This window comes from Physeter macrocephalus, chromosome 7, assembly GCF_002837175.3.
Source record: "Physeter macrocephalus isolate SW-GA chromosome 7, ASM283717v5, whole genome shotgun sequence".
NCBI lineage: Eukaryota > Metazoa > Chordata > Mammalia > Artiodactyla > Physeteridae > Physeter > Physeter macrocephalus.
The window spans coordinates 144,196,759-144,202,758 of record NC_041220.1 but is presented as its reverse complement, the minus strand read 5'-3'; the positions used below and the strand labels follow the sequence as shown (position 1 = coordinate 144,202,758).

The following is a 6,000-nucleotide window of genomic DNA, read 5'->3' as shown; positions in this document are numbered from 1 at the left end:
GCTGAGCCTGCGCGTCCGGAGCCTGTGCTCCGCAACGGGGGAGAGGCCACAACAGTGAGAGGCCCGCGTACCGCAAAAAAAAAAAAAAGAGATGCAGGATGACCTCAAAGCCATATCCTGAGCCCTTCCTGGACATACAGTCTGTTATGTGGCTGCTCAGGTCTTCCTGACTGGACTCCTTCCACAGGAGTGCCACATGCTGGTGACCAGGTAGGACCTTTCGCCAGCTGGGTCCCTTCTTCCTTTCCCTTATCATCCTATGCTTTCTCACACCTCATTTGGATCTTGGCTCCCCACTTTGGCTCTCCAGGAAAGCTTTTCTTTCACTTCCTCTCTTCTCCCACCCTCACCCTTCCTTCCCGTTCTGCCTCCGAAGACTCCTACGGTCCTTCAGGGCGAACCTGATGCTTCCTTCTCCATTCTGCGTACCCTGATCCTCTCTCCACTCCAGCCGTTAGCTCTATGACACGTAACACGTTTGTATGTACCTGCACATTTATTGTCTTTTACTAGATTGGAAGGTTATTAAATGCAGAAAAGTTTTAAGGGCATTGTAACCTTGTTCGTAGCCCAATAAGTGTTTTGTTTGTTTTTAAAACTTCTTTATTGGAGTATAATTGCTTTACAGTGATGGTTAGTTTCTGCTGTATAACAAAGTGAATCAGCTTTATGCATATGTGTATCCCCATATCCCCTCCCTCTTGCGTCTCCCTCCCACCCCCCCAACCCACCCCTCTAGGTAGTTGCAGAGCACCGAGCTGATTTCCCTGTGCTAAGTGGCTGCTTCCCACTAGCTATCTATTTTACATTTGGTAGTGTGTATACGTCCATGCCACTCTCACTTCATCCCAGCTTACCAACTTCCTCCTGCCCGTGTCCTCAAGTCCCTTCTCTACGTCTGCGTCTATATTCCTGTCCTGCCCCTAGGTTCTTCAGAACCATTTTTTAATTTAAATTCCATATATATGTGTTAACATACGGTCTTTGTTTTTCTCTTTCTGACTTATCTCACTCTGTATGACAGACTCTGGGTCCATCCGCCTTACTACAAATGACTCAATTTCGTTTCTTTTTATGGCCGAGTGATATTCCATTATATGTATGTGCCACATCTTCTTTATCCATTCATCTGTCGATGGACATTCAGGTTGCTTCCATGTCCTGGCTATTGTAAATAGTGCTGCAGTGAACACTGTGGTACATGACTCTTTTTGAAGTATCGCTTTCTCAGGGTATATGCCCAGTAGTGGGATTGCCTAGAGCATATATATTCTGAAGTACCGCTTTCTCAGGGTATATGCCCAGTATATACCTTGAGTATATACTGGGCATATACCCAGTATATGGGTATCGCTTTTTGAAGTATCACTTTCTCAGGGTATATGCCCAGTAGTGGGATTGCTGGGTCATACTAGTTTTTTAAGGAACCTCCATACTGTTCTCCATAGTGGCTTTATCAATTTACATTCCCACCAACAGTGCAAGAGGGTTCCCTTTTCTCCACACCCTCTCCAGCATTTATTGTTTGTAGATTTTTTGTCAGTTGCTTCATTGGCAGCTATTTTCTCCCATTCTGAGGGTTGTCTTTTGGTCTTGTTTATGGTATCCTTTGCTGTGCAAAGGCTTTTAAGTTTCATTAGGTCCCATTTGTTTATTTTTGTTTTTATTTCCATTTCTCTAGGAGGTGGGTCAAAAAGGATCTTGCTGTGATTTATGTCATAGAGTGTTCTGCCTATGTTTTCCTCTAAGAGTTTTATAGTGTCTGGCTTTACATGTAGGTCTTTAATCCATTTTGAGTTTATTTTTGTGTATGCTGTTAGGAACTGTTCTAATTTCATTCTTTTACATGTAGCTGTCCAGTTTTCCCAGCACCACTTAGTGAAGAGACTGTCTTTTCTCCATTGTGTTTCCTTGCCTTCTTTATCAAAGATAAGGTGACTGTATGTGCGTGGGTTTATTTCTGGGCTTTCTATCCTGTTCCATTAATCTATATTTCTGTTTTTGTGCCAGTACTGTACTGTCTTGATTACTTTGGCTTTGTAGTATAGTCTGAAGTCCAGGAACCTGATTCCTCCAGCTCCGTTTCTCTTTTTCAAGATTGCTTTGGCTATTCAGGGTCTTTTGTGTTTCCATGCAAATTGTGCAATTTTTTGTTCTAGTTCTGTGAAAAATGCCATTGGTAGTTTGATAGGGATTGCATTGAATCTGTAGATTGCTTTGGTTAGTATAGTCATTTTCACAATGTTGATTCTTGCAATCCAAGAACATAGTGTACCTTTCCATCTGTTTGTATCATCTTTAATTTCTTTCATCACCGTCTTATAGTTTTCTCCGTACAGGTCTTTTGTTTCCTTAGGTAGGTTTATTCTTACATATTTTATTCTTTTTGTTACAATGGTTATTGGGAATGTTTCCTTAATTTCTCTTTCAGATTTTTCATCATTAGTGTATAGGAATGCAAGATATTTCTGTGCATTAATTTTGTATCCTGCTACTTTACCAAATTCATTGATTAGCTCTAGTAGTTTTCTGGTAGCATCTTTAGGATTCTTTATGTATAGTGTCATGTCATCTGCAAACAGTGACAGTTTTACTTTTTCTTTGCCGGTTTGGATTCCTTTTCTTTTTCTTCTCTGATTGCTGTGGCTAAAACTTCCAAAACTGTGGAATAATAGTGGTGAGAGTGTGCAACCTTGTCTTTTTCCTGATCTTAGAAGAAATGCTTTCAGTTTTTCACCATTGAGAATGATGTTGACTGTGGGTTTGTCATATATGGCCTTTATTATGTTGAGGTAGGTTCCCTCTATGCCTACGTTCTGGAGAGTTTTTATCATAAATGGGTGTTGAATTTTGTCAAAAGCTTTTTCTGCGTCTATTGAGGTTATCATATGGTTTTTACCCTTCAATTTGTTAATGTGGTGTATCACATTGTTTTGTGTATATTGAAGAATCCTTGCATTCCTGGGATGAATCCCACTTGATCATGGTGTATGATACTTTTAGCGTGCTGTTGGATTCTGTTTGCTAGTATTTTGTTGAGGATTTTTGCATCTATGTTCATCAGAAATATTGGTCTGTGGTTCTGTGTGTATGTGTGATCTCTTTGTCTGGTTTTGGTACCGGGGTGATGGTGGCCTTGTAGAACGAGTTTGGGAGTGTTCCTCCCTCTGCTATTTTCTGGAAGAGTTTGAGAAGGATAGGTGTTATTAGCTCTTCTCTAAATGTTTGATAGAGTTCGCCTGTGAATTCTTCTGGTCCTGGGCCTTTCTTTGTTGGAAGATTTTTATTCACAGTTTAAATTTCAGTGCTTGTGATTGGTCTGTTTATATTTTCTGTTTCTTCCTGGTTCAGTCTTGCAAGGTTGTGCTTTTCTAAGACTTTTTCCATTTCTTCCAGGTTGTCCATTTTATCGGCATATAGTTGCATGTAGTAATCTCTCATGATCCTTTGTATTTCTGCAGTGTCAGTTGTTCCTTCTCCTTTTTTTTTTTCCGAATTCTGTTGATTTGAATCTTCTCCCTTTCTTTCTTGATGAGTCTGGCTAATGGTTTACCAATTTTGTTTATGTTCTGAAAGAACCAGCTTTTAGTTTTATTGATCTTTGCTCTTGCTTCCTAAATTTCTTTTTCATTTATTTCTGAACTTATCTTTATGATTTCTTTCCTTCTGCTAACTTTGGGGTCTTTTTGTTCTTCTTTTATCTAATTGCTTTAGGTGAGAGGTTAGGTTGTTTATTTGAGATTTTTCTTGTTTCTTAAGGTAAGATTGTATTGCTATAAATTTCCCTCTTAGAACTGCTTTTGCTGCATCCCATAGGTTTTGGGTCGTCGTGTTTTCATTGTCATTTGTTTCTAGGTATTTTTTGATTTTCTCTTTGATTTCTTCAGTGATCTCTTGGTTATAGCGTATTGTTTAGCCTCCATGTGTTTGTATTTATACAGTTTTTTTCCTGTAACTGATGTCTGGTCTCATAGCGTTGTGGTCGGAAAAGTTAGTTGATACGATTTCAGTTTTCTTAAATTTACCAAGGCTTGATTTGTGACCCAATATATGGTCTATCCTGGAGAACGTTCCATGAGCACTTGAGAAGAAAGTGTATTCTTTTGTTTTTGGATGGAATGTCCTATGAATATCAATTAAGTCCATCTTGTTTACTGTGTCATTTAAAGCTTATGTTTCCTCATTTATTTTCATTTTGGATGATCTGTCCATTGGTGAAAGTGGGGTGTTAAAGTTCCCTACTATTATTGTGTTACTGTCGATTTCCCCTTTAATGGCTGTTAGCATTTGCCTTATGTATTGAGGTGCTCCTATGTCGGGTGCATAAATATTTACAATTGTTACGTGTTCTTCTTGGATTGATCCCTTGTTCATTTTATAGTGTCCTTCTTTCTTTCTTTTAATAGTCTTTATTTTAAAGTCTGTTTTGTCTGATATGAGAAATGCTACTCCAGCTTTGTTTTGAGTTACATTTGCATGGAATATTTTTTTCCATTCCCTCACTTTCAGTCTGTATGTGTCCTTAGGTCTGAAGTGGGTCTCTTGTAGACAGCATATATATGGATCTTGTTTTTGTATCCATTCAGCCAGCCTGTGGCTTTTGGTTGGAGCATTTAATCCATTCACATTTAAGGTAATTATTGATATGTATGTTCCTATTACCATTTTCTTAATTGTTTCAGCTTTGTTTTTGTGGGTCTTTTCCTTCTCTTGTGTTTCCTGCCTAGAAAAGTTCCTTTAGCATTTGCTGTAAAGCTGGTTTGGTGGTGCTGAATTCTTTTAATTTTTGCTTATCTGTAAAGGTTTTGGTTTCTCCATCGAATCTGAATGAGATCCTTGCTGGCTACAGTAATCTTGGTTGTAGGTTTTTCCCTTTCATCACTTTAAACATGTCCTGCCAGTGCCTTCTGGCTTGCAGTTTCTGCTGAAAAATAAGCTGTTAACGTTACGGTGATTCCTTTCTATGTTATTTGTTGCTTTCCTTTTCCTTTACAAATATTTTCCCTTTGTATTTAATTTGTTTTGAATTTTTGAATTTTATTTTATTTTTTATACAGCAGATTCTTATTAGTTACCCATTTTATACATATTGTATATATGTCAATCCCAATCTCCCAATTCATGACCCCACCCCACCCCCATCCCACCCCTCCACCGCTTCCCCCCCTTGGTGTCCATATGTTTGTTCTCTACATCAGTGTCTCAATTTCTGCCCTGCAAACCGGTTCATCTGCACCATTTTTCTAGGTTCCACATATATGTGTTAACATACGATATTTGTTTTTCTCTTTTTGACTTACTTCACTCTGTATGACAGTCTCTGGATTCATTCACGTCTCTATAAATGACCCAATTTCAATCCTATTTACGGTTGAGTAATATTCTATTGTATATATATACCACATCTTCCTTATCCATCCATCTGTCGATGGGCATTTAGGTTGCTTCCATGACCTGGCTCTTGTAAATATGCTGCAGTGAACATTGGGGTGCATTTGTCTTTTTGAATTATGGTTTTCTCTGGCTGTATGCCCAGTAGCGGGATTGCTGGGTCATATGGTAATTCTATTTTTAGTTTTTTAAGGAACCTCCATACTGTTGTCCATAGTGGCTGTATCAGTTTACATTCCCACCAACAGTACAAGAGGGTTCCCTTTTCTCCACACCCTCTTCAGCATTTGTTGTTTGTGATTTTCTGATGATACCCATTCTAACTGGTGTGAGGTGATACCTCATTGTAGTTTTGATTTGAGTTTCTGTAATAATTAGTGATGTTGAGCAGCTTTTCATGTGCTTGTTGGCCATCTGTATGTCTTTAGAGAAATGTCTGTTTATGTCTTCTGCCCATTTTTTGATTGGGTTGTTTGTGTTTTCAATATTGAGCTGCATGAGCTGTTTATATATTTTGGAGATTAATCCTTTGTTCATTGATTCATTTGCAAATAGCTTCTCCCATTCTGAGGGTTGTCTTTTCGTCTTGTTTGTAGTTTCCTTTGCTTT

The 6,000-nt window shown here is 38.6% G+C and overlaps 1 protein-coding gene across 4 annotated transcripts in view; it reads left to right on the top strand.

Moving 5' to 3' along the window:
- FAM193A (family with sequence similarity 193 member A) overlaps window positions 1–6,000 on the top strand; it is a 182,061-nt gene that overhangs the window by 16,891 nt on the left and 159,170 nt on the right. The window contains exon 1 of one of the 4 annotated variants that reach the window (XM_028492428.2): window positions 127–210. The exons of the other annotated variants lie outside the window; for them this stretch is intronic. The gene's annotated coding sequence lies outside the window, so the exon portion shown is untranslated. Of the gene's footprint in view, window positions 1–126; window positions 211–6,000 lie in introns of those variants that run through there. 4 annotated transcript variants of the gene reach the window in all.